Source organism: Columba livia, chromosome 1 (genome assembly GCF_036013475.1).
Source record: "Columba livia isolate bColLiv1 breed racing homer chromosome 1, bColLiv1.pat.W.v2, whole genome shotgun sequence".
NCBI classification, from domain to species: domain Eukaryota; kingdom Metazoa; phylum Chordata; class Aves; order Columbiformes; family Columbidae; genus Columba; species Columba livia.
Window position 1 is genome coordinate 26382799 of NC_088602.1, and position 25301 is coordinate 26408099.

The 25301-nt window shown below is 36.1% G+C and overlaps 1 protein-coding gene across 13 annotated transcripts in view; it reads left to right on the plus strand.

Moving 5' to 3' along the window:
- NBEA (neurobeachin) overlaps nt 1-25301 on the plus strand; it is a 490360-nt gene that overhangs the window by 261463 nt on the left and 203596 nt on the right. The window lies entirely within an intron of this gene.

Here is a 25301-nt window from a genome sequence, read left to right on the forward strand (position 1 = left end):
TTGTACTTAAATGTAGCATGTGCAAAGCTGAACATAACCAAAGAGCAGCTCAATTCTTCAGGTGTTACTGTTAAAAAAATAAATTTTAAAAAAAATCCAAGATACATAATTCTTGCTGTATGTATGTGATATTATAGTATTTGAGTTTTTAATCAGAGCTGTATTGAGTACTGTTTTTAAAAGTTCATTCTGTCCACCACAGAAGTGAAATTAACCATTTTCATATATCATGCTGGAGATGAGAGCCTTGCTCCTTCTGAGTCACAAAAATAGCCAGTGGCTAAGGTGCTGACCCTCATGTGGAAAACTTGAAGCTCAAATTGCTCCTTTCCTTCATTCAGAGCAAGGTCTTGAACCCAGGTCTGCCACATGAGTGCCATGTCTGGAAAACTAGAGACTGCCAAGTCTCTTTCTTGTGTGTGTTCTCTTCACAAATACTTGATTATCCACTCAGAGTGGAACAGCTCAAACAAGAGAAACCAAGGAAGTTCTGCTCCCAAGTATGCAAATTTTTACAGCTTGATTATCTACTTAAATCCTGTTTAAGTCTGCTCTGAGTAAGGCAGAACAGAAAGTTCCATTTTAGCTCTGAAAAACCTTTTCAGTTAAAATCTAGTTTAGACTGATAGAGTAATACAAGAACTTTTCTTTCAAATAAAATCTATTTGGATTTAGCTTGAATACATAGCTAGGGCTTAAGCCTATTAGAAAAGTTGTCAAGTAATAAATTTGACACTCAGTAATAATGTTTAATAAATTCCACATATACTGTTCATTCTTTTTGTAATTCTGTCTAGTTGCTTCTTGCACTTATACAATGTTTAAAGAAATGATTTTTTTTATGTTCATCATCCTAATGTCTTAAAAAAAACGAAACAAAACAAAATAAAAAATCATTGTTTCCTGGATGATGATGGAGACACATTCATTTTTTAAGGTGCTAGAAAGTACGGAAATTCAGACCCACAGAAACTCCGTAGTCTAACACCAGAGGCATTCTGGTGGAAATTGCAAAAATGACGTGTAGAAGATTATGATATTGTTAATTCAAAACAGCCTTAGTCCATAATGGATACTTATGTTATGTCTAGTTGAGCTTAAAGCTGTGTATCTGGAAACTTATACCAGATGAAAATAAGAGCAATTTTCAGTCTTTTTAATGTCTTTGAATTTTTTGAATTATGCTGTTGCTGAAGTTTGTGAATGTCTGCAGACACTTCACAGGCTTAAGTCAGCTCCTGGTCACTAACTTTTTCAGGAGACTTTTCCTTTTTTGAGGCAGATGACTGTCCCCTCCTGGATTGCTTATGGCATCCTAAATACTGACAGACCACTGCTGCAGCTTTTGTCGCTCTTCAGTCCATGGTAGTTTTTGTTGGGCCATGAAGCAGTTTGACGCCTGTGACAAAACTATCAAATTTCTTACATCAAGCAAAAGAAACTTATTTTATTCCTGTCATGCCACTTCCCTGGTGTGCTTGCTTCTCAGTTCCTTGCAGTGCTGCTTTCCCATTTTGGTGCTCAACATGTTGGGTGCAGCTGTTGGCCCGGTTGTATTTTAGTGCAGGCTGGTCCTGGCTGCTGCTTAACTTGGAGAAGGGGGGGACACGGTGACAGCACAAGGTCTCCAAGTGGGGTTCCCCATTTGCAGGAGCCTTGCGCTGCAGGTCTCTCCATGTGTGCCGTGGCAGCTGTGTGATCCACCACACAGGTGCACCTTCTGTCATGAGACCTAGTGGACTGAATGGAAAGACCAAGGATGCCCAGTGAGGCTTGTTAAGAACCAAGTTCACGGGTTCTCAGTGGGCGAATTTAAAAGGCTTCGAGTGAAGGAAGTAGAGAGGAGTCTCATTAAATCTGCATAGGCACTGAAGGCCAAAACTGTTGTTTATTAGGTAGTTCCTCCAGTACTTTTTATATGATGGAAATTGAGGTGGGTTCTAAAATTGTACATAGCTCTGGCCTTGGCCAGCAGGAGACACAACAGGCTTCATATCTCTGTTTTCAATTCCTGACAAGCAGTTACTGCATTAACAGTCTTTATAAACTGATGCTTCTCTATGCCCCAGGAGATATGGCCTGATTGGAATACAAATTTACTTAAAAATAAAGAAAAGGTTGACCCTCCAGACCTCTGTAGTGACTCCATCATTTCTGCTTGGGAGAAGGTTCCCAGTTCAGAAGGCTCACTGCTGATCTCTTGTCCACCATGGGAGCTGGAGACCATTTGTTGAAACAGTGGATTAGGGAGATTGTTCTTAGGCCCAGAAGGGGCAGGGAAATCACATAATCACAGAATGGTTAGGGTTGGAAGGGACCTCTGGAGATCATATACAACCTCCTCTGCATGATAAATACTTGGGCAATAACAATGCCTTTTGCAATTCAAAATGGATAAGATGGGTAAGAAATTATTAGAGGGGGAATGAGTGTGATTCTTAAAAGCTTTAGTTCTCTATTACATACACAATCTTCACCTGCTGATTTACTGGTTGTTGTGCATATAGTACATATATATATGTGGTTTCATTTCTCTCTCTTCAAGGTAAAGAACATAGATGTTATAAAATATTAAGGTCTCATTTTGTGAAATATGACCCAGTAGTAAAGAAAGTTTTTTCTTGTGCTTGTGGTTCAACACAATGAACTTGTAAGCCTCACCAGGTTTTGGGTCTGTGTGCCCTGTTTTTTTTGAGAAAGCAGGACCAGCATTTCCTGTGTTTAATCTATAGGTGTCACAAAGTTTACTCTGGTGATTAAGAAACAAATAAATGAGCAAGAAACATAGAAACTGAGCACTGATGAGTGAAATTCTTTAGTATTTGTAAATTCTGAATTTTAAATATATTATCATCAAGTCTTCTCAAAGTTTCTGAAGAAACAAGACTGAAGTTGGATGGTGTGAGTCAACAGAAAACCATATGAAATTTTCAGTTTTAAGTTAGATTATAGTTACATAAAGATAGTTGCATTAAAAATAACATAATTGTAGGTCACTTGTATTTCAGTTATCTTCTTAATTAGCTATTAATTTATGAAGGAGAAAATAATTATATACAAGTGTTCCACCACTTGAATAAATGCCTGCAAACACAGTAATGTTGTACAGCCTGTCCCTGTCTATACAGTAATTGATCAGTACTGTTTGAGTTGGTCTGAGAACCTGTTTACTCTTTCATCTCCTTCTGTCTAAAAAAGATAAATGACAGTTTTGAAAAAAACTTCATTTAGTATTGCTTATCAGTATTAAGTTCTTTCCCTCTTCACAAATATCTTCCCTTCTCCTCTTAAAGTGAAAATCAAGGTTCTTTTGCTTGATTTATTGCAGGTGTGAGCATCAACTCCTCTACAACAAAAGGAAATTATTGAATCATCTTATTTTCTCCTACATATCTCAGACAAAGCATAATAGATTTTAAAATAAATCTCATGAGTTTGTTATAAACTGTGTTTGTGCCCTTAAACCAAACTAATTCTGTTTTCTTCATCATTGTAATACCTTACTCTAAACATACTGGTTTTCCCTTTGTTAATTTCCTCATTATACCAAAATTAGAATTCTGCAGGTTTATCCCATTCATATGAGAAATGTATGAGTTGGTTATTTCTTTGGTGCCTTGCCACTTATTCAGAGTGACTGTGCAACATCCTATTTCCTTGAACTCAGGAAGAATCAAGCAGGGTGTTTCATAGCTTAGCATTTAAAGCTTCTTTAAGCCAGCAATTATGCTTAGCTTTTCTCAGGGTTATAGTCTTCATGTCACAACATATGCTTCCTTCTGTCTTCTCTGGCAGCTTCATATGGTGCTTCTCTTCCCCCCATCTGCTTCTCTCCCCATACACATCCTTCTTGAAGAAAAAAAAAGTTTAGTGAAACCTGTCTGTACACAAAGTTCAAATTCCCTGTCAGCCATATACATGCCTGTGTTTTGGGCCATAACATGTTACCATGTTTTTTTGAGTATTCTTTTATTTCATCTTCTTGGTTTAATGAGATACCTCAAGTTTTCAAAACCTTTTATTCCAGAATACTCTCTTTATATCTCTGCCTTACAATTTCTTAAGTTTAAGGCAATCTAGGGCAATACAAAGAGTTCTGAGTTCCAGTTTGTGCTTTAAGACTAAATATGAAATACTTGTCATAGATATTTGCACATGATCAGTTGTGATATACACAGGAGGATTCCTATAATGAGAAAAATGACATTTAAAAATGAGACTTGGTTCTCTTGCTTTCAGTGATTTGATGAAGGAGGTTCCACCTACATTAAAGCAGCTTTACCAAAGAGCAAGTACACAAGGGCTTTTTCTGTTCAAATCCATCTTTGGTTAAACTAGACACCCATAACAAATTAATCATTCATGGTGGAGGGCAGAGCTGTCAAACTCATTCTGTGGTGAAGACCAAATTCGTCTGGGGAGACAGGCTGGAAATAAAAAGTTTCTTACCAGACAGCTAGTTCTGCCTCTCACTACAGCATGTGCTTCTGCAGAGATTGGGTTCTGCTGGGGGCCAGGGGGGAGAGCGGAAAGAGAACTCCCCTTTTCTGAGCCTATGGGGCTTGGCGGATAAATAAGTAGATTCTGGGACGATGCTGCTTCTTAACCAAATGTTTCCACTTTACAGCAAGGGAGACCAGAACACAGGAATTTAGTAAGAAGGAGTTTCCCTTGCAGGCAGCCTTTGGCATGCTCTGACTCCATTGCTATACTAGCTGCTGTCTTAGGAAGTTCAGAGAGACACAGAACCTTTCCTGTCCCCCACTGCAAATCAGCTTCATCTGGTTTAGCTATTCAGTCATTTCTGGTTCATTTTAACTGCTAGACATAAATTACAAAGGGAGCTTTAGAGCAGTGCAAAAGATATAGGACTAGATCCTGTCTACTGGATCCCAAAGTGTGTTTGACATGCCTGTTTAGAGGGCCTTCTCAGGTTCTGCATTTTTCCACATGCTCTGTAAGATCTATGAATTTTCTGTGTTTCTGGAACTGGTGGAATCTATTTTTCTTTGCAGAATAGATCCTTCCAGATTGATCTGATAGAACTTGCACACATTTTGGCTCATTCATTATCTAACTTGATTACAGGTTCAAAATACTTAGTTCTGGAACGATTTCATTACCAAAAAAACAACAACAAATCAAATCACCACCACCCCCCCAAAAAAAAAAAAAAAAAATCTGTCTTCTGTTGTTTTTACTTTTTTTACTTAACTGCACTACTTGACATACCCCCAAATCAACAAATGTGTCAGCATTAATCACATTATAGGTCCAGTACTAGTCATCCTTCTGTAGCAGGATTTAAACACAAATATGAGACTATTTTTCTAATCTCATCATTCTTTTGTATTATCCTCACCGTTCTTACTGTTCTTTCAGCTTTGTGCTGCTCCTGCTGCTCTGCATCCATCACATTACATTCCCTACACATTCCGTAGCCTTTTCCTTCCTCCCGCTCTATTGGCTCACCACTATGGTGGAAAGCAAGGACTGTTTGAAGGAGCTCTTGCTAATAACGGTGCTGTGGCATTTGGTGAGCACAATGGAAAAAGGGAGATAGAAGAATTCTGTATCATTTTCTAGGAATAGGAAGTTAGGTGTAGGATGCATAGAGATACCTGCCAAGAAAGGAGAATTGCGTAACCAGAGATGGGCTGTGCAACTGAGTGCAGAGTTTGCTTGCATTAGATTTATTCAGTCCTGTATTTGTGCAAAGTTACGCAGTTGTTTTGAACTGTGTTACTGTCCACTATGGATTTTTTTCCCATAGCTGAAAGAAACTTCCGAAAAAAAGTATTTTATCTGGAAAGAGGTAGTACTTTTCAATGTTGGGAAATGAATGGTACTTAGGGAAGACTTGTTCAACTCCATGGAAAGACTTGTTTATCTCTAGGAAGTACACTACATTGTATTTCATATTAAAGAAGGAAGACTTCTGCATTTTCCTCCTACATTATAAGAGATTTTTTTTTTCTTCTCTACTCTGTTTTTTTCACTTCTCTTCAATATGCTGTTTCTGCCTAAAATTTGTCTTTCCCCTTTTGCTTCATGGCAAATGTAAAGAGGAAAGTTTCGCCAATCTTGTTTTTCTTTAAGCTTTAGCAACAACAGATCTTTAGGTGTCAGTAGAGTCTATAACTGGAACAGCATCAGAATACAAATCGAAATTGCATACATTCAACTTACTATGTATATTTTCACTGTAGCAGTAACAAGGGAATTATAACATATACTTATATTGAGAGGAAGGCTAGCCTTAATAATCCGAGAAGGACTTCTGCTCCGTCTTTAGTCTAGCCAAGGAGCTAGGTGTGCAGCTTTCCAGCTTTCAGGATACCAGTCACAAGAACAGCCACAATGGCTCAGACCAGTGGTCCATGTAGCCCTGTAGTGTAAGTGAATGCTTAAAAAACAGAAAGACAGAGCAAGCAGAGCAAGTAGACATCTCTTACTTAGATTACTTGAATTTCCAATTCAGGATTTCCTGAAGAATCTCAGTTTCGATAAGTCTCAATTTCGAAGTTTCATCATCTCATCAGGGCTTCAAAGTCCAGCTGCCTTTCTTCATGTTTTCCTCCAGTGGAAACAGCCTCTGCTGTGGGTATCAGCAGACTGGACTAACAGTTCCGAATATTGGAGCCCTTTACCACCAAGTTTGATCTTTTTTTCAGTTAGTTATTTAATTTTAGGGTTTTTGAGCATCCCTTGTCTTCATTGTCTTTCAGAGGTGGTGGTAGAGATTTTTCTGTTGTATCTCAAAGTGCAGTACTAGTGTTTTTTTCCTTTAAATATTGCCCAGACTTTTGATAAGTGTGTTTCATGCCTCTTTCTGAACTTCAGAGGATGTAAACTATTATGTACTAAACCAAAAGTATTTCTTTCGTGTTTTTCCCTGGAACAAACCCTGATTTGTCTTGGCAATCTTCTATGATGCCAGCCTAAGTTTTATCTTCTGGATACTAAGACTTCTTAGTTCCTATGTTTCCCGTTTTCCTTCTTGCAATGTGTAATCAGCTAAGATATGTAATAGACTGATCCATTTTTCTTGTCTTCTCATTTGTTGATATTTTTTTCTCTTCCCCCTGGGCAGGGTGGGGGATGGAAATGAACCTTCAAGGTGATTTTTTTTTCCCTATTTTTGCTTCCCTGTAGTACATCATCATCCTTCTTCAAACTGGTGTAGAGCTTTCCTAAGTCAATGTATCAATTGTACAGGCCTCTGATGATAGAGAGAAAATATTTTCTTTCTGCATGGCAGATTTTGTTTTGATTCATAGTCCCATGTTAGAGGAAATCAAAGATCTTTTCTCAGCAATGTCTGTTCTGTCCTTAACATCTGCAGCCTTCATCTATCCAAACCTTTACCATCAACCAGAAATACTTTGTGCTTGTGCCTATTTCACTTTATCTTTTCTCGCTCTGTCTGCAGTAATTTCTAATCTACTTGGAGTCATATCTTGTGTGTTACTGCAGGGGTGACAGGCCAGTGAGCATGGCACTGCTGCTCCCAAGATCCTGCTTTCAGGTGTACAGGAGGAATGTGGTTTGTTGGACCCAGGGACCAGCAACCAGAGCCTTGTCCCTTCCTTCTTACCTTCATATAGCTTAGCAGGAGCATTCCTTGGGTTTGAGGTTTCTGCATGCATTTTGTCAGCACAGCCTGTATGTCCACATATATTAATTTTTTAAGATCATCTTTGCACAATTCACTTTTTTGATTTGAAAAAAATATTCCCTTCAGACAGTTCTCTTTCAGTTGATCACTGCTGTATGTTTGTTCGTGGTTTTTTGTTTTGTTTTATTTTATTTTGTTGTTGTTGTTTTGTTGGGTTTTTTTTAAGAGTGAAAAAATAAGTTTATTTTGACTGATTCAGGAACACCTTGTCTGTCATAGACTTCACATGACTTTAAGGTACTTGCCGTACTTGATTATACTGCTTTCCTCATTGATAAAACAGATATGGTAATGCATAGTACACTTCTAAAGAGTAATTAAATCATTCAAGATGATATTGAAAGTACTGTGTATGTTTGGTTTTATTATCTGTTTTTACATGACTTATATAGATTTGGTACATTTGTTATTATAGCATTTGCTTTTTCCATATAACTGTGTTTTTTCTAAACCTGTAGGCTCTGCCATTTGGGTTTTTTGTTGTTGTGGGCTCTTGTTTTGTTTGTTTGTTTTTCAGCAGTATACCTGTTCACATAGAGGTTTGATGTATATGTAGATATATATCTCATACACTTCCAGACATAAAATACCTGACCATGGTATACTGCAAGCTCCTCCTGACATTTGTGCTACCCAGTTTATTGATATCTGTTGTCAATAATATAGGCTCTGGGTTAGGTTGTAAAGCTCCATTACTCAAGAGCGTCATATTTTGAAGTCATTTGTCATGGATTTGTTGTAGAGATAGGAGACTATTTACGTTTATGGCATTTTAAGTAACTCAGTAAGACCCTTTAGAATATACAGAAAAGGCTTGTTTACTGTCATCACTGCTCACTTAATCCTATGACCTTGACATGGTAGTCTGCCCATAAAGCTCCCTGTGGGCAGTTCAATAAAACAGATGAACATCAGAGTCTAATGATTGTTTCAGCTTCAGGAATATACTACCTTACAGCATAATGATTTTTTAAACATTCAATAGCACTGAACCATCTTAAAACCCAATAATGTAGCAAACTATCCAACTCTCTGGATTATTAGAAAACCTGGAAAAATATGCATAAGCCACTTGTACTTCTGCTATTCGGCTTGAGAATGTTAACCATTTTTTTAAAAAAAATCATATATACACAATGCCAATAGACTAAAATTAAAATGAAGCTATTTCTTAAAACTTAAGTTTACTTATTTTTCAGATTCCCATTGTTTTTTCTCTTCTGATAGCAAACTATATTTATTGAGAGGGAATGCTTTTTAGTTTTCTTACAGTTAGAATCTGAATCTGGGAAAGAGTAATGTGCAAGAAGTTTCTTTTGATGATTTACTAGAAGTTACACTTGCATTAACGGTAGGATGCAATTAAAACCTACATAAAAAGGAAGATAAATTTTATATCTCTTAGGCCAAATTTAGAAATACTGCTGAAGCCATTGGGATACTTTGCCATAAGAGGGCCTTAATTTTTATGTTGAATATATCTTGAGCTATGCGAAAACATGGAGGAAAGTCAAGCATGATATATTTGCCTCATGATACATGGAAGCGTTGTTTTGGTTTTATCAAAATACTGCTGTTTTTTGGTTGGTTGGTTGTTTTTTTTGAACGTATAGACATTCAACTTTCCAATTTCTATTAGACAACAAGGCATTATTTTCAGACAAATAGTAGCCTTTTACACTGAATAGTACTCCAACTTCTTGTGTTTTCTTGAATAACAAGTGATGTTTTCAAAGTTGATGACAGCTTAATCATAGAGGACATTTATTTAGTGAACTTCAGAAAGTATTTTCAGTGCTAGAGTTTCATACTGAACTATTGAGCTAAAAATCTATGAAAATTGAGTGAAACCTGTCAGGACAGAAGAGCAGCCAGGAACAGGAGCAGGAAGTGACATGTATCCACCAGAACAAAATGGAATCTGTTATTTTTCTGATTTAACCTCAGTTAAGTATCACTGAGAAGCATGAGATAAAATAAAAAAAGCACCCCACATTATCTGGCTAAATGCCAGACAAGGTTGAATAAGAAAAGTGAAAGTGTATGGTTCTACACCTGGGGAGGAACAACCCCAGGAACCAGTACAGGTTAGGGGCATACTTGCTGGAAAGCAGCACTGCAGAGGATGACTTGGGAGTTCTGGTTGACAACAGGTCGACCATGAGTCAACAATGTGCCGCTGTGGCCAGAAAGGCCAACAGTATCCTGGGGTGCATTGACTGTGACCAGTAGGTCAAAGGAAGTTATCCTCCCCTTTTGCCCTGATGAGGCTGCATCTGGAGTACTGCATCCAGTTCTGGGCTCCCCAGTTCAAGAAGGATAAGGAATTACTGGAGGGAGTCCCGTGGTGGGCTAAAAAGATGGTTAGGGGTCTGGAGCATCTTTCTTGTGAGGAAAGACACAGAGACTGTTCAGCCTGGAGAAGAGAAGGCTAAAAGGGGATCTCATCAATGTTTAAAAATATCTCAAGGGTGGATGTCAAGAGGATGGGACCACACTCTTTTCAGTGGTGCCCAATGAGTGAGGAAGTGGGCACAGACTGAATCACAGAAGGTTCCATCTGAATATGAGGAAAAAGTTCTTTCCTTTGAGGATGACAGAGCACTGGAACAGGCTGCCCAGAGAGACTGTGGAGTCTCCTTCTCTGGAGACATTCAAGACCCACCTGGACACATTCCTGTGCAACCTGTTCTAGGTGGACCTGCATTAGCACATGGGTTGGACTAGATGATCTGCAGAGGTCCCTTCCAAACCCTAACCATTCTGTGACTCTGTGAAAAGAGTAGTTCATTTTGTAATAGTTTATCCATTTGAGAACATCAAGAAATAATTAATGGAAAGCTCCATTTGTATACACTTACAGGATTAAGTATACATTACTTATAATTTTTAACAGTCTTGGAAATAAAAATGTAGAAAAACTGTGATTGGAAACTGGCCATCAGTTTCTCTGATAATGACCTCAATGAAAACTGTACTGTCTATTAAATTTTAACAAAGAAGGTGTTATAAGGGTTTGAGGCATGATAGAATATAACCAAAGTACTAAGATTAGTATAAAAGATAGTTTGGAATTTATGTACAATTCAGTAGTGTTAGAGGAATATTAGCAGTTGTCTTTACAAACAAGGAAATTACTTTCTACATAAAAAATGTGTTTTTCCATTAGTATAAATGGTCCTTTAGTAGATGAGATATATTCAGGTTTAGTTTTTTGCTTATTTGTTGGACTAATGCTACTGTGTATGTTGTGGCTCTTGACGGTGGTGAATATATTTTCTTCACTGGAAAGAAGCAGACACGTTTCTTTCTGAATAGACATCCAGTGGAGCCCCAGGTACATGAGTTTTCCTAATGTCTCTGTTGCAGAAGCTATATCTACAGGTCATATGTTGAATTCTGGCTATGGTATTCCCTGGATATCTGGGTCATTTGATAATCTTTAGCTGAGCTATGAAAGAGTGTTATTGCCTGCTGTGCAGGGAAGTTCAAAAGGTTTTGCTAGACACCACTAAATTTTAGACAGAGACCTTTTCTTAGGAATGTCCTACTCTGAAAGCACTAGAATAGCTCCTTTAATTCAGTGACACAGTGATGAATTACTAAGGGCAGCTCTTTTAATGCAATATTTATTTAGAGGATTCTACTTTTCTAAAAGTATTCAATGAATTCTCAATTTGTCTACACTAAAACGGGAAAAAAATGTAGTTCTAAATTCTTGTTCTCTAGTATTTAGATTAAGGAAATATATTTGCTTTTTCCCTTCTTTTGTTAAATTTGACTTTTCACAATCCCCATAGTAAAATTGTACTGTTACTGTTTTCTAATAGGCATACATTGCTCAGGAAAAATCTTTGCTGTAAAAATGAAGAGGCTACAGTGGACATTCCCTTATGAGATAATGTCTACAGATTCCTGTTGTCATGCATGTTTTCCAAAACATTTATAAGATGCTAAATCACAAGCAGATTTTGAGGTAGCTTTTAGTAAATAATTGGTTTCCTGGCTGCTGGCTTCTTCGGTTCTCCATTGGCTTTAATACTCAGAGGTTTTTATTGTTTTTCTCTCCATACCAGTTGGTGTTACCAGTTGTAATGCCAAGACACCTTCTGTTGGTACTTTTTCAACCCTATTAGAAATTCATAGCTAATATCATCACAGACATTAGAGAAGCATAAAGGTCAGTGAATGATATAATTGGCATACATATAGCTGAATGATGATATCGGTTCCAGAAGTTGCAGTTGCTTGAACACCTAGAGCAGATGAATAGGGAGAGGGAGATTTTCATACTATTTGATAAATGCTCTCTGACTGAGAAGCAGCTGGAGATGTGACTGAAAAGTCATTTTGTAAAGCCTTTGAGTTTAGACCTGGCAGGCAACCAATTTTGGAAGGATCTGAAAACAGTGGTCCTTAATCTTCAGTTTTTATTCTCATGTCTGACATCAACAGTGAAACTATAAAGTATCAATCAAGCATTTGTCTTACGTTTTGAGCTACCTGAATTTCAAGTTAGTAGTACCTTTTTCATTATTTTGAGAGGAGAAAAGAGGTGAATCATCTCCCTTTCCAAAACTATGCTCACCACTCTTCATTTTGTTCTCCTTCTGATGGTAAAAAAGGCAAATAGCAACAAAATTAAAAAGCTTTGCTAGTCCAACATGAGTGAAAAACATTTAAGTTTGAGGTCTTTATGAGCTGGAATAATTTTCAGGAATTTCAGGAAGGACTAATTTCCTTAGTGGAAATTCTAAAGTCTGATATGTCTTTGCATTTTACAGTTGGGATCAAGAAGAAGCAAAATTCTTGAGGTCATTGCCCAAATTTATGAAGGAAGGAAAGATTGCTGTTACATTCCAACATTTACTTTAAATTTACATAACAACTTCCTTTCTTTTTTTTTTTTTTTTTTTTTTTTTTTGTAAACCAGTCAGCAATAATGAAGGAGAAACATGATTTACAGGCTTTATAGTTTTGGAGTCTGTGGCCCCTTCCTCAGATTTCTCCCTAAACACGATTGTCATTGTAATTCAAGTTAGAGCAAATAATGTGTTTCCATGTACAGTATCTAAGTGTTGCCTACCTTTCCAAACATTTTTGTAGACTTGAATCAATGGAAAGTTTTTAAATTACACTGTACTGACTGCACTCAATAGTTTTTACTCCTTAATATGGGGAAAGCAAGGGAATTTAACATGCATAATCTATCTGGATATTTCCAGTATTGACATCCTGATTTAAGAGATGAAAGTACTGCAAAATACTTTTTTTCTGCGTGTGTACAGCATTAAGTGATTGTGCTTATGCATGCATTTGTACCATAGTATGAGCTAAGTCACAGAGTGTAGTTTTTTGAGATTTTCTTCAGCACTGTCACTTAATTATTTTGAGTTTTGTGATTTAATTATTTATTTGACCTTTTTGGTCTTATAAATCATATGCTTGGTCATATCTCTTAAGCAACTGAGTAATGCAGGGATATTTTGCATGTGATTTTGGGGGTGGGCGACACTTATATTTCTCTGGGTCAAGAAAGCAGTAGGAGTGAAAAAAATGGTGTTTTATTTCCATGATCTAAATGTTCTGCAGCAATAGCAGCAGCTGAGCAACTCAGTGTTATTCAATGCTACATTAACTTTTCCATTAATGCTGGTGCTATAAAATATGAAGCCCTTAAGCATTGTGAAGTTGCTGTCTTATTTTTGTTCCTTTACATGGCTGCTGTATATTTGCATGTTGCAACCATTATATGGATAATCACCATCATTACTTTTTAGAAGGTCATTCTCTTCTTGTTCTGAATATAGTTAGATACAGCCTTAACAGAAGAGACTTTAAACATACTCGCTACAAGTGCTGTCTTTTTAGTTATCTGCTGCTATATACATTTGGCAGCCTGTCAACAAGATATTTTGCTTCTGGATTTTTTTTTTTCTTTCCTCATTAAATACATTTTTAAAAATAGAGATTATTATTATTATTATTGCTAAAAGAATTTTTTTTTTTTTTTTTTAAAGAAGAAGAAACAAAACAGTCCTGTTAAGGGGAAAATTATTATTCAGTTATTCTTCAGAGATTATGAAATGTTACTTTGCACCAAGATAAATTTTAGTTACATAAGAAACATCATTATAGTTTCAAAATGCTGGATTTTTTAGCTGAATGAGATCTGAATTATGATTAGTCAAATTTCTTGTATTTTTTAAATATTTTTTGAGAATATAAACATTTATGAGACTAGTGGATTTAACAAGTGCAATTAACAAATCAGAGCAGCAATTCACGACACCACTGACCAAGACGCACCAACGGCTCCACCCACTCACTCCTTCAGAATTCACAGTACAGTTCACATGGCAAAGCAGGATTCTTTCTTCAGCTATGAAAGCAGTCACTTTATGCCCTAAATAATGAAGTTATAATCTTGGTGGTGCCAGTGAGGTGACACTGCAATGCTAAATAAATCATTTCAGTCTTTATCTCTCCGCCTTGTTTTCCTCACATGTAATATGTGAATTATAGCATTTTGCTAGCAGAGTGGTTTGAGATCTGTTCATGGGGGAAAAAATAGTGCTTAACTATTATCTTAAGAGAAAGGTTTTAAATATTTAGTGCTCTTTGCTTTATTTTTTAACATTCTTTAGTCATGTAGTTCTTCAATGGGTTTTTGCTGTGCCTCAGATTCACATTGTTCACTGTTTTGATATTTAAAATCAACAGCATCTGAATAATAGGATGAGTTTGTGTGATGGCTTATACAAAGTCCTTTCTAGCTGCATGTAGCCTGTGCACTTAAGAGCTGTTTCTTGCCGTTTTGGAACAGAATGAAACAGCATATCTGATTTGACTAGCAAGTCCTTGCTTCTATATTCAGACAAATTGTCTTGTTTCTTTTCTGTGGTTTTATCTCCCACCTCTCTATCTTATACCACTTTTGTGGTACTATTTTTTTTTCAAATTTTGATATTTTGATGTTGGTATTATTTGATTTGAGGTGCACATAGCAAGATGAATTTAGTATCAAATGCTAGAAATAATATTCTGTTTTCTATAAATAGACAGACTATCCATATTGAGCGCTCAGTCTACAAAGAAATTTTACCCTGGTTTCAAGACACTACATTTACAGAAGAGTTTAGAATTTATAATATTTTTCCCATTAAGAAAATATTGCTTTTATTTCAGGAATTTCACTTACTTAGTGTCTAATTTAATCATTTAGGAATTTTTCACAGTCCTGTTTAGTAATCTCTAATCTGAATGGCATTGTGTTACCAGCACATGTTCTGAGGGTGCATTTACTAATCTAAACCTCTTGGGTGTTGCTTGAATCTCATCCCTGGACTGTGTCCTTCCAACATAGGATTTTGATTTTTCTCATTTATTTCTTATACACTGCTGATCAAATTTTTTTACACTTTTATCCAGGGTATATTTTCTCCTAAAAACTGTTCAATATATTTTCTGTATTGATGTCCTGGCTGGATAGTATGCAGCAATGTGACACTTTGAAATGTTTGTGGTTCTGTTTAGGCAGCTCACAAAGGGGCTTTTTGGGAATGGGAAAGAAGGGAGTAAAAAAAGTCATTGGTTCAAAATCGTAAAGCTGCTTTTTTTTTTTTTTTTTAATGTAATAAGATACTGGGAATTGATGAAATAATTTGGAACCGGAAAAGCTATACAATCAAAAATTGTCTTACAAAATTGCACAATTTTTAAATGAATTCAGTATTTTTATCAGTTTGAATGGGCTGTCATAAAAAACAATAACTACATATGAGCAAATTAGCATATAAAAACATTGGATGTTTTGAATGCTGGGAAACAACAGAGCTAGTGGATATCACAAAAAAGAAGGTTAGAAAAGCCTAAGGTGAACAAAACCCAATGTGCTTGCATAAACGTAGAATATTTTTGTTTTATAAAATAACTCCTTCTACTTTAAGAATTTGTTTTTAATTTGATATCTGGAAAAGAGCTCTTCTTCCCTGAAACATTAAGTGGTTCAAGGTTTGAGGAGCAACTTAATGCAAGAACGTTATATTAACTGAATATTTCCTCTTAAAGTTCTAGTTTGTCTTCCTGTTTATTAAAACTGAAAAGAATCTTAAGACACTTGATCAAAATAACAAAGGGAAGTTTTATGATCTTCCTTGGTATGAATCCAGTTAAAGGTTTAATAGCATAAGTGAGACTCTGAAATGAAAAGGCAAAAATATATCACTTATATCATTTTAGCAGTGATTGGCTGTTATCTGGAGAAATAGATTTCGCTTCACTCAGTAGAACACTATATTTCGTTGAAAATCAAACTTTACCAAATAAATTTCAATATTTTTAGTATGGCAGATGATGAATTTTCTCTCACAGAAGTTATACCAGAAAATCAATATTTGTAAAATTGAAACAGTATAGGTTTGTATTGATCTATGTGGCTAAATCAAAATGAAAGGCTTTGTAACAGCTTTCTTAGACAGCCTGCTCCCCAGTAATGGCAAACTATCAATTTTAGCTTTCCACTGATAAATCAGCTTGAAAATTGGATGTCAATTTTTTTCTTTTTTTACTGAGGTAGTGATTTTTTTATGCCCTCTAACCTTTCTTGATGTGTTAGATTGGTTTATAAGACTAAGCTCTGCCTTTTTGAAAACCATTGTCAAAACTGACGTTTAGATATATTTTGAAACAAAACATAAAATCTTAAAGCCTAGTTTTGTCTGCTACCTGGCTTGCTGGTAATTGTATGTGTGCACTTCTGTGTAAACAAACATGAATATATGTTTAATACTGAAAATGACATTGATTTAATACTTTGGGTATATATGTTTCTTTCTTTTCTGATCTCTGGGGTTCACAAAGGTCAGGTCTTCAACTGCAGCTTTTAGAAACTAATGCTCCAGAAACTATTTTAGCTTTCAGTGGTTAGGAAGATTGATTTTTCTTTAATTGACTGATTTTCTTTTTTATTTTGTGTTAAGTGAGACTTTATGAAATGATAACACCAGTTTCAGCTGCAGATGGTAAGATGTCCTGAAAACCTTCATGTTTTTTAAAAAAAACAAACTTGGTCATTGTTTTTAATAATAGAGAAAAGACAATACATTTGCATTTACTCAGAAAATAGATAGAAAAATCCTTTGTAATGCTGGGTTTAAACCCTTTAAGCTGGGTCAAATACAGTAGCTTTCAGTGACAGCTGATAGTGCCATACCTTCATGTCTGTGCAGCAGAATATAAGTTAGGTTGAGTGGGTATTGATTGGGAAGTTTGCTGTGGTATAATTACTTTTGGCTGTAGAAAAATGTGGTGTGTATTGATCTGGATGGAAGCATTTGACTAGCAGTTTCCCTTGGCTAACAGTGAGTGTCATCTTTCAGCCATGATAAATGGTAACGCTCTGGGTCAGCATAATTACTTGGTGGTGAAATGAACCTCCTGTACCTCTCTCCCTCTCCCACCAAGAAACCACCATAATCATCTTTATCTGAAAGCCATGATTTACTGAACTAACCAGCCCTTTAATAAAGTCCTTTCCCCCTGCCCCACAGGATGGACCTGTTTTAATTGTGGCTCTACACTATTATTTTAAAAACTGAACAGTTCTGTTCTGAATCCACATATATGATTTTTTTTTCCCTAACCCATGTCAGTCAACCTAGACCTGCAGGAGTCCAACTCTAGCGACAATCTTTTAATCTTTATTTTTAGTGCTTATGTAGAAAAGGGAGAAAAATGAAGGTGGTCATCATTTTGACATGCTGCTTTTTAATTCTTTGAATCCAATGTTATTAAGGCACTGGTAAATTATTAGTGTACTGCAATGAAAACTGCTGTATGTATTCATTGTCAGTAGCCCTTTAATTTTACAGAGTAATGTACAGTTTGGATGTGCTGTCCTTTGAGAACAGATGAGGATATATTTTCACAATATGCTGCTAGAACAGCTTCATTTGCAAGCATTTTGACACCTCATTTAATAACAGTTTTAAATGTAAGATTTTTCTGTTCACGTGGACATCTAATAGGTGACAAATATGTTATCACAAATAAAGAAACTGTATTTATTGCTAGAGTGGAAAACTATGATGATTTGTATTGTTTGGCACCTTTTTAATGGGGAGTTTTCAATTTGTTATCAATATTTCATTAAAACTTCATAGCATGTTGTTGAAAATGGATTTGTGTTTACTTGCCAGTAGTGTAATATGGCCCTGGGGTAATGACTTTTTGTTAAGTAATGTTAGTTAAAGAAAATCTGGCAATAGTTTTAGATCATTTTAAGACAGCTGTGAAGGGTTTGGATAAAGGTCATTTTCAATGATTGTGCTTAGTTAAATAAATGTGAAGGGTTTCACAATGGGAATCTTGCTTTTCAGTGTGCTGTCATAAATTTCCCTTTAATACATCTGGGAATACGAAGTAAAATGTAGTTGTTTCTGCCTTGAAGGCAATGTATTTTATATTTTCCTTGCTTTGTTTGTTTTCCCCTTATAATGCTGTTTATTCACATAACTAGAGTTCAAAGGTTTTACTTTGTCATAAATTAAATCTTCTGTTCTCTGACAGTTTGTGGGACCTGCTGGATATAATTTTCAAATGGTTGTAACTCGAAGATTCTTTGCTGAGATTTAGTCATTAAAAGTGTTAAATTTTCTGACAACTCAGCCGCTATTTTGACCCTGGTTCATTGCTTTCTCTCTCCCTTGGCCACAGCTGGCCTCTTGCTGTTCACAGCTGAAAAGTGAAATCAATGCTGGGTCTAACAAAATGCAGATGAAAGCCATTCTGATCATATACAGTCATTTCCCGTAATTTTATCAACCTTCAGTTTCTTAAATGATCTCTGGAAATCATTGTGCATGTGAATACGTTATCAAATTTTGTGATAAAATGTCCTGTCTTTCTGAAAAGTAATACTTTCTTAAGTGTTAGTAATGATATACAGCTCACATTGCCATAGCACGACTTTTTAAAACACCGGTGTGCTCCTTCCCGAGTTCCCTCCTGAAGGGAAGCACCTTGAATCAAAGCCCGTCAAAGAGCTGCTGGCTGAATCCTGCCGGCTTTGAGACTTTGCAATCTTGCAAATTGCAATTTTTATGTTCTACAAGGCTCAGAGCTGGAAAGTAAGAACTCTTACCATGTGTCAGTCCACATTGCCATTGATCTCTCATCCTTTTCATTTTTTATTCGAGCAAGATTGGTAGGAAAGATATGTTGCAGTTAGAGGTGGCAGCATATGATGTCGCTTAATACCCCAAAGGTCACAGAACTACAATGAGTTTGATGGAAAACAGCCTTTCTCCTTATTTTAAATGGTTCCTGCTTTGATTATGGGCATTTATTATAATTATCAAGAGATTAGTCTGTTGTTATAGAATCCTTGTAATGGAACCATTTAAAAGGAGTATAATGGCAGTTTATTGGATTTTGCAAAGGAAAAGAGAGCAGATAAAGTGGTGTTTTTTAAATGGATCAACTGCTGCCCTAAGCATACTGATTTTTTCCTTCTGTTTAACTTCACATTTTTTTCACAGTTTTCAGTTACATACTGAAGAAGTCACCTTTTTCAAATTTTTAAGATATTTTATTTATAACATTTTCATGGCACTCTAACCCTATGCAATTTAGTTAAAGACATTCCTTCCATAAATGACCTGAAACTCTACATATCATACAATTTGTACTCTTACACAGCTGCTTTGTGATTTTATTAGTATCCACATTTTAAAAATGGCAACAAAAAGGTATTGTTGATCAAAAATATCATATAAAAGAAATTGCAAATTCTACATTTCTTCAGTTGAAGTACAGCTAGGATGATTTTTATATTAGCAAAATACCATAATATTGACAAAAGTGGGTGAATTTCTTTCATGTTTACCTAATTTCCCCTACTTAACAGTGTACAGTTGTATTTACTGTCCTTACTCCAGAAGAATAAATGTTGAGATTATAAATCATTCATCTTATTCAAATATTACAGCATACTATTTGTGACCTGGCGATGAATTTAAACACTGGATGACATTTTAAAAAATTAAAATCTCATCAACTTAAAGTTTTTTATGCTAGAAACTAGTTTATATTTCAAGATCAATGAATTTCGCAGTATGTGTAAGTATGTCTTATCCTTTATGTGATCACCTTCAAAGGTTTAGGCCCAATCTACATTCTTCTAAAGAATAATTACAGAGCCTGAGTCCTGCTGAGAACATGCTGTCCCATGCTCATTAGCTGAGCAATGGCATGAGTTACTTACTACTGCTGTTAACCTGGGAATGAAAGTTAATTGACTGAAACTTAGTTGACATGGGGCTATCTTGATGGCACTGGGGAATCAGCCCCAAAATAACAGTGGAAAATAATATAACAGCAAACTAGAAGAATCAGATTACAAGTCTGCTACTCCAATATCTGTTGGCTGCCAGCAGAGGAGGCTGAGGGAGTAGTGTAGTATTTCCCTAGGTGACTTTATCATTATACTCCCCCAGCAAATCCTCCCAGCTTTCAGCAAATTGTAGCTCAGGGACTTCCTGAGTCAAAGGTGATATCCTTGAGTTTAATAACTTTTGGTATATTTTTTTTCCCCTTTATGAAAGGAAATGTCTAATCCCTTTAAGAACTCATGTAAACTTCTGCTGTCCAGGATATGACAGAACATTGAGGTCCACTCTTGAGTATGTTGTGTGAGAAATTCACACAAAGTGCACTTCCATTTGTTTTGAATTGATAACCGTATATTCTCTCTAGGTCTTTGCTTATGAGAAATAGTGAGTCCTTGTTGTCAGTTGAATGCCATCTTGGTGCCATCCATAATGTTAAAGATCACTAGCATATCCCTCTTGGTTATGGCTCTGTTCTTTAGCTGGGGAGGTCTGAAAGGGCCTTGTCCTCCTTCCTGGAGGCTCCCCTAGCTGACTGAACCTTATTCTGGAGCAGGTCTCTGTTAATCCTTCCAGCTGGAGCTATTTTACTTTGTGTAACAGCCAGAGAGAAGAGAATGACATACACATGTACTGCTTCCCACTCAGTCCCCATCCACCCTCCCCCATCTGGGATGCACCAGGTTGTAGCTTTATTGCCATTAGGAAGCTTATCAGGAATGACTAAAGCTTTCTCAATGAAATCTGCACATCTACACTGACTCAATATTTTCAAAAAGAGAAAAACAGTAAGGACTTGGATTCTGAATTGGGGCAATGTGGCAAGAGATAAGCCTGGGTCTGAGCCATATGGCTGTAGTCCTTTCATTCCCCATTCCAAGTAATGTTTTACTAGTGTAAAACGAGATAGCACCATCAGAAAAGGCTGACAGTGTTCCATTACGCAAAACTTTGGTGATTCATGGGGAAAGCATGTTGTGTCCACCATAGCTTTTCTTGTATAATTGTATTTCCCTACAGATAAAATCAACTGTAGCAGTCTAGGCACAAATTGTTATTGGTGCATATGTTTGAGAGAGAAACACTTCATTGACAAAGCCTGAAAAAAATAATTTTGATTTGCTGTTGCAGGCTTTCAGAATATCTCTGGAAGACTGTAGGTATAGCGCTGCATAATGACTAACATTCTCATGCAGTTGGATGTTGGTGAAGTTAGAGCATATGTGTATTTCACAGTCCTCCATAGTGCTTTCTTTATTTTTTTTATATGAAATGTACAAACTAAAAATACTTGGCTTGCAAATTTAACTTGAAAATTACGGAGAACAACTATGATTATTCCCCTAGTGCGTATACCTTGAGCACTGAATGACCTATAATGACTCATGGGCAAAAAATCAATCTGGGGAGTAGAGACCTCCCGAAGTAGGGGAGGGTCTACTACTGGCTCATTGGATCATTATGCTCATTTTATCTTGTTATTTTGGTATGCTGCCGACATTGTTCTGTGGAACAGAAGTAGAACACAGACTTTTTCCCAATAATTTATATCTCACTTATGCCAGAAGAGCATTTAATATCATAAAGAGCAATGCTCTAACCTGATTGCTTTCTTCCTGCTTGATTTCAAAGGCCTGCTGCAGGCAAATTAAGGTTTTGGAGATGTTCACTAAACAGTTTTTATAAACATTGGTAATGAAAACACGAAGTGTTATAAATAAATGGGCTGCTACCAGCTCGTCCAACAATCCTCCATAATGTTTCTTGTATTTTTCTTCTACTCGAGTTTTCAGTGTTTCTTGTGAATATATCAGCTCTAAAGGCAGCTTCTGAAAGGTTCCACGCCACCAGCCATTTTCATGATGTCACAGTAGGCCCTAAGGGAAAAAATGCCCGAGTCTATGCATTTGTGACTATTAACTGATGGCTGATAAAACTCTAGGAAATTAGTGTCTGAGAAGGGTGTAGTACTGAGTCAGTAATGAACTTCATGTTTCCTTGAGTGTGAGATTTTTAGTGTGCTTCTTTTCTACCATGTTAGCTGTCCTGAAAGGTTCACAGATATTTATGAGTTATCAGCAAAGGGGTCTTTGTCGTCCTGCTGCTGACCAAAGGGTGGTAAGACAGCATCAACAAGACTATAAAATAAAGAAATTTTGACAAGTTATCTAAATATTCCTAGGAAATAAGTTCTGAATCACACTGCCTTCTCACTGTTCACCAAATCGTCACAATCATATGCACACTACAGTTGTTAAGGGTGTTTATTTCGTTATCAGTCTGTTGAGTTATACTGCCTGTTTGCAAGACAATGTTCATTCTTAACACAATTATTTAAGTGTGGTGGAGGCTAAATAAAGAGTATTTTATAGCACTGTATGTAGATATCATAGTACTGTGTCATTCTCCTATCTTCTCCCTGAAGTTAAATAAGGGAAGTATTATAAATTTTTTGTCAAAGATTAAGATAAATTGAAGCAGGATGTTTTTTTCTGTGTGGTGGTTTGTGATTTTTTGTTGGCTTGGTTTGGTTTGTGTTGTTGTTGGGTTTTGTTTGGTTGGGTTTGGTTTGGTTTGGTTTAGTTTTCCAAAACCACAGAAAAAGCTTTTGACAGATTCAGTATTAAACTAGAAAGACCAGCTGCTTTCTTGGTCGACAATTCAGCTTTTTACTACTCCATGGGAAGATATTGCTATTTAAACAATAGTAGGTCCATTATTGTCCTGGTTTTGGCTGAGATAGGATTAGTTTTCTTCCTAGCAGCTTGTGTAGTGCTGTGCTTTGGATTTTGAATGAGAATAATGTTGATAATACACTGATATTTTAATTGTTACCAAGTTGTTAAGAACTTTTCAGATTCTCCTGCAATGCCAGGTGCACACGAAGCTGGGAGGGGACACAGTCAGGACAGCTGACCCAAAGTGGCCAAAGGGGTAATCCATGCCGTGTATGAGGTCATGCTCGGTGTATATTTTGTGGAAAGCTGACCCAGGAAACTGCTGCTCAGGGATGAGCTGAGCATTAATCAATGAATGGTGAACAATGGCATTGTGCATCACTCGTTTTCTGTATTCTATTATTCTTACTCAAATCATCATTATTATTATTACTATTTCCTTTACTGTCCTATTAAACTGTCTTTATATTAACCCACAAGGTTTGCCCTTTTTTTTCCAATCCTCTCCTCTATTCCACGGGGTGGAGGGAGTGAGCAAATGGCTCTGTGTGCTGTTTAGCTGCCTGCCAGGTTAAACCACAACAGTTATATATTGTGCCTTGGTTTGTATGTGCAGTTTTGAACCATGTCACTAACTGCAGAAATTACAGAACATCTACAGAAAGACAAGGATGCTTCAAGTCAATGATACCATGAATATGACTAAATCAACTTAATTTAGATAGTTTGGAAAAAGAAAGACTCAGGGAAGGTCTTAATTTATAAATATCTATCAGGAAAACAACATAGAGGAAAGAACTGAACTATGTGGTCTTCTGCTGATAGGACAAGGAGCTATAGCCTTATGCTAGTTCAATTAAACATTAGGAGAAAAATAACACAGCTGTTGAGCAACACAAAGTACAGGCCTGACGTGTATATTCACTCATGTAGTCCCATGTTGCTTTGGTTGCTTAAATAAAGTGTGAGATAGTAGACAAAAGCTATTCTAGAACTGTATTATAGTTATTTATTTAATGAATAGTCTTACAAAGCATGAGATTAGAACCTACATTAATTTCCTGTATAAAAGATTAATAATCCTTCAGAGTGATTTAGCGGCTTTTCACACTGGTGTCAATTCAATTCATCTCTTTCAAGGCTTATTGGAAGCTTTACACTAGTTTGGCTTTTTGTTTTGGCTGTTTGCTTCTTAAAAAAAAAAAAAAAAAGAGCTATTTTAGACAGCAGGAAGAAGTTAACAAAGTAACCTCAACTAAAGTCTTATTTGTAGGCAATAAATTGCAATTTCTATGTGTCTATGCCTACCAGTGTTCAGTCTGTAGTGTAAAGAAACACATGGATATTCTACCACTAGTTTCAAGCATTTTCTCAAATCTTGGTGGAACTAAGACCCTAACACATGTCCTGAAATGACTCATTTTAAGTATGTTTTTTACTTTAATGGGATTTCTCATAAGCTTATACTTAAACTCATACTTAGAATTGGGCCTAAATTACATTTTTTCTTAAAAATATACATATATATCTCTATATATATACACTACACCACAGATTCAGACTCTCCAAAATAATATTGTAGATTTTTTAATGTCCCATTATGCATAATAAAGAATATCCTTTTTATAAGTATTTAACCATTAGGCTTTATCAGTTGCTTTAGTGACATAGTCTGACTTTTAAGAAGTGTCAGCTTTTTTTTTTTCAATTGCTTGATTTCATATATTTTTTGTTTGCTGAGTGTACATTATATACACTATTTTATATGAATTCAAGAGTTGGGTTTTTTTTCAGTAAGGCATTTACAGTCTAAATCTGGGGATTTAAAATGCTGACCCTCTGATTGTGTTGCTGTTCTATAGCAATCAAATCATTGCCTTGTTCTTTAAAAGAGGAACCTGGATTTTTTTATTTTATTTTTTTTTTTTTTTTAATTTACGAGCAGGAGATGAGTTCTATTAATTTTGTTTTGTATATATCAGGATTCCCTTTTGTAGGACAATCAGGTGATGGAAAGACACCTCTGTGTAACTTTTACTTGTAGTACAATAAGACTAGGACAAGTCAATCGATCACTTTCTCAAATTCTCTCATTTAATGGGATCCATATAGCGTATTCTCATTTTATCTATCTTTCCTCTCGGATTTCACTCAATCATGTGAATTCTGTAACCTGATCCTTCCCTTGACAATTCAGTGCAAGTTTTAGATGCCAGATTCTTCTGTGAGAACCCCAGGTTTTTACTTTCTCTGCTGTTGAGACCTTTGTTACTTGAGACAAGACCAGTAGGATTCCTAGTACCCAACTTTTCCCAAGGTGCAACTAGTTCTCTCCATGGCCCATGAAATGAGTCTGGGTTGATTAGGTAAATATTGATAATGTTGACATCTTAAATTAGATAAAATGAACTCAACTCAGCTATTGTTTGGCATAATTTGACAATCTTAATCTTCCAATATATTACAACTGTTAACTGATAGTATTAACTTCCCAGCAACTGACCTGTACCTCCCAGACTGCAAGAAAGGAAAACAAATTCTACCAAGTCATAGGCA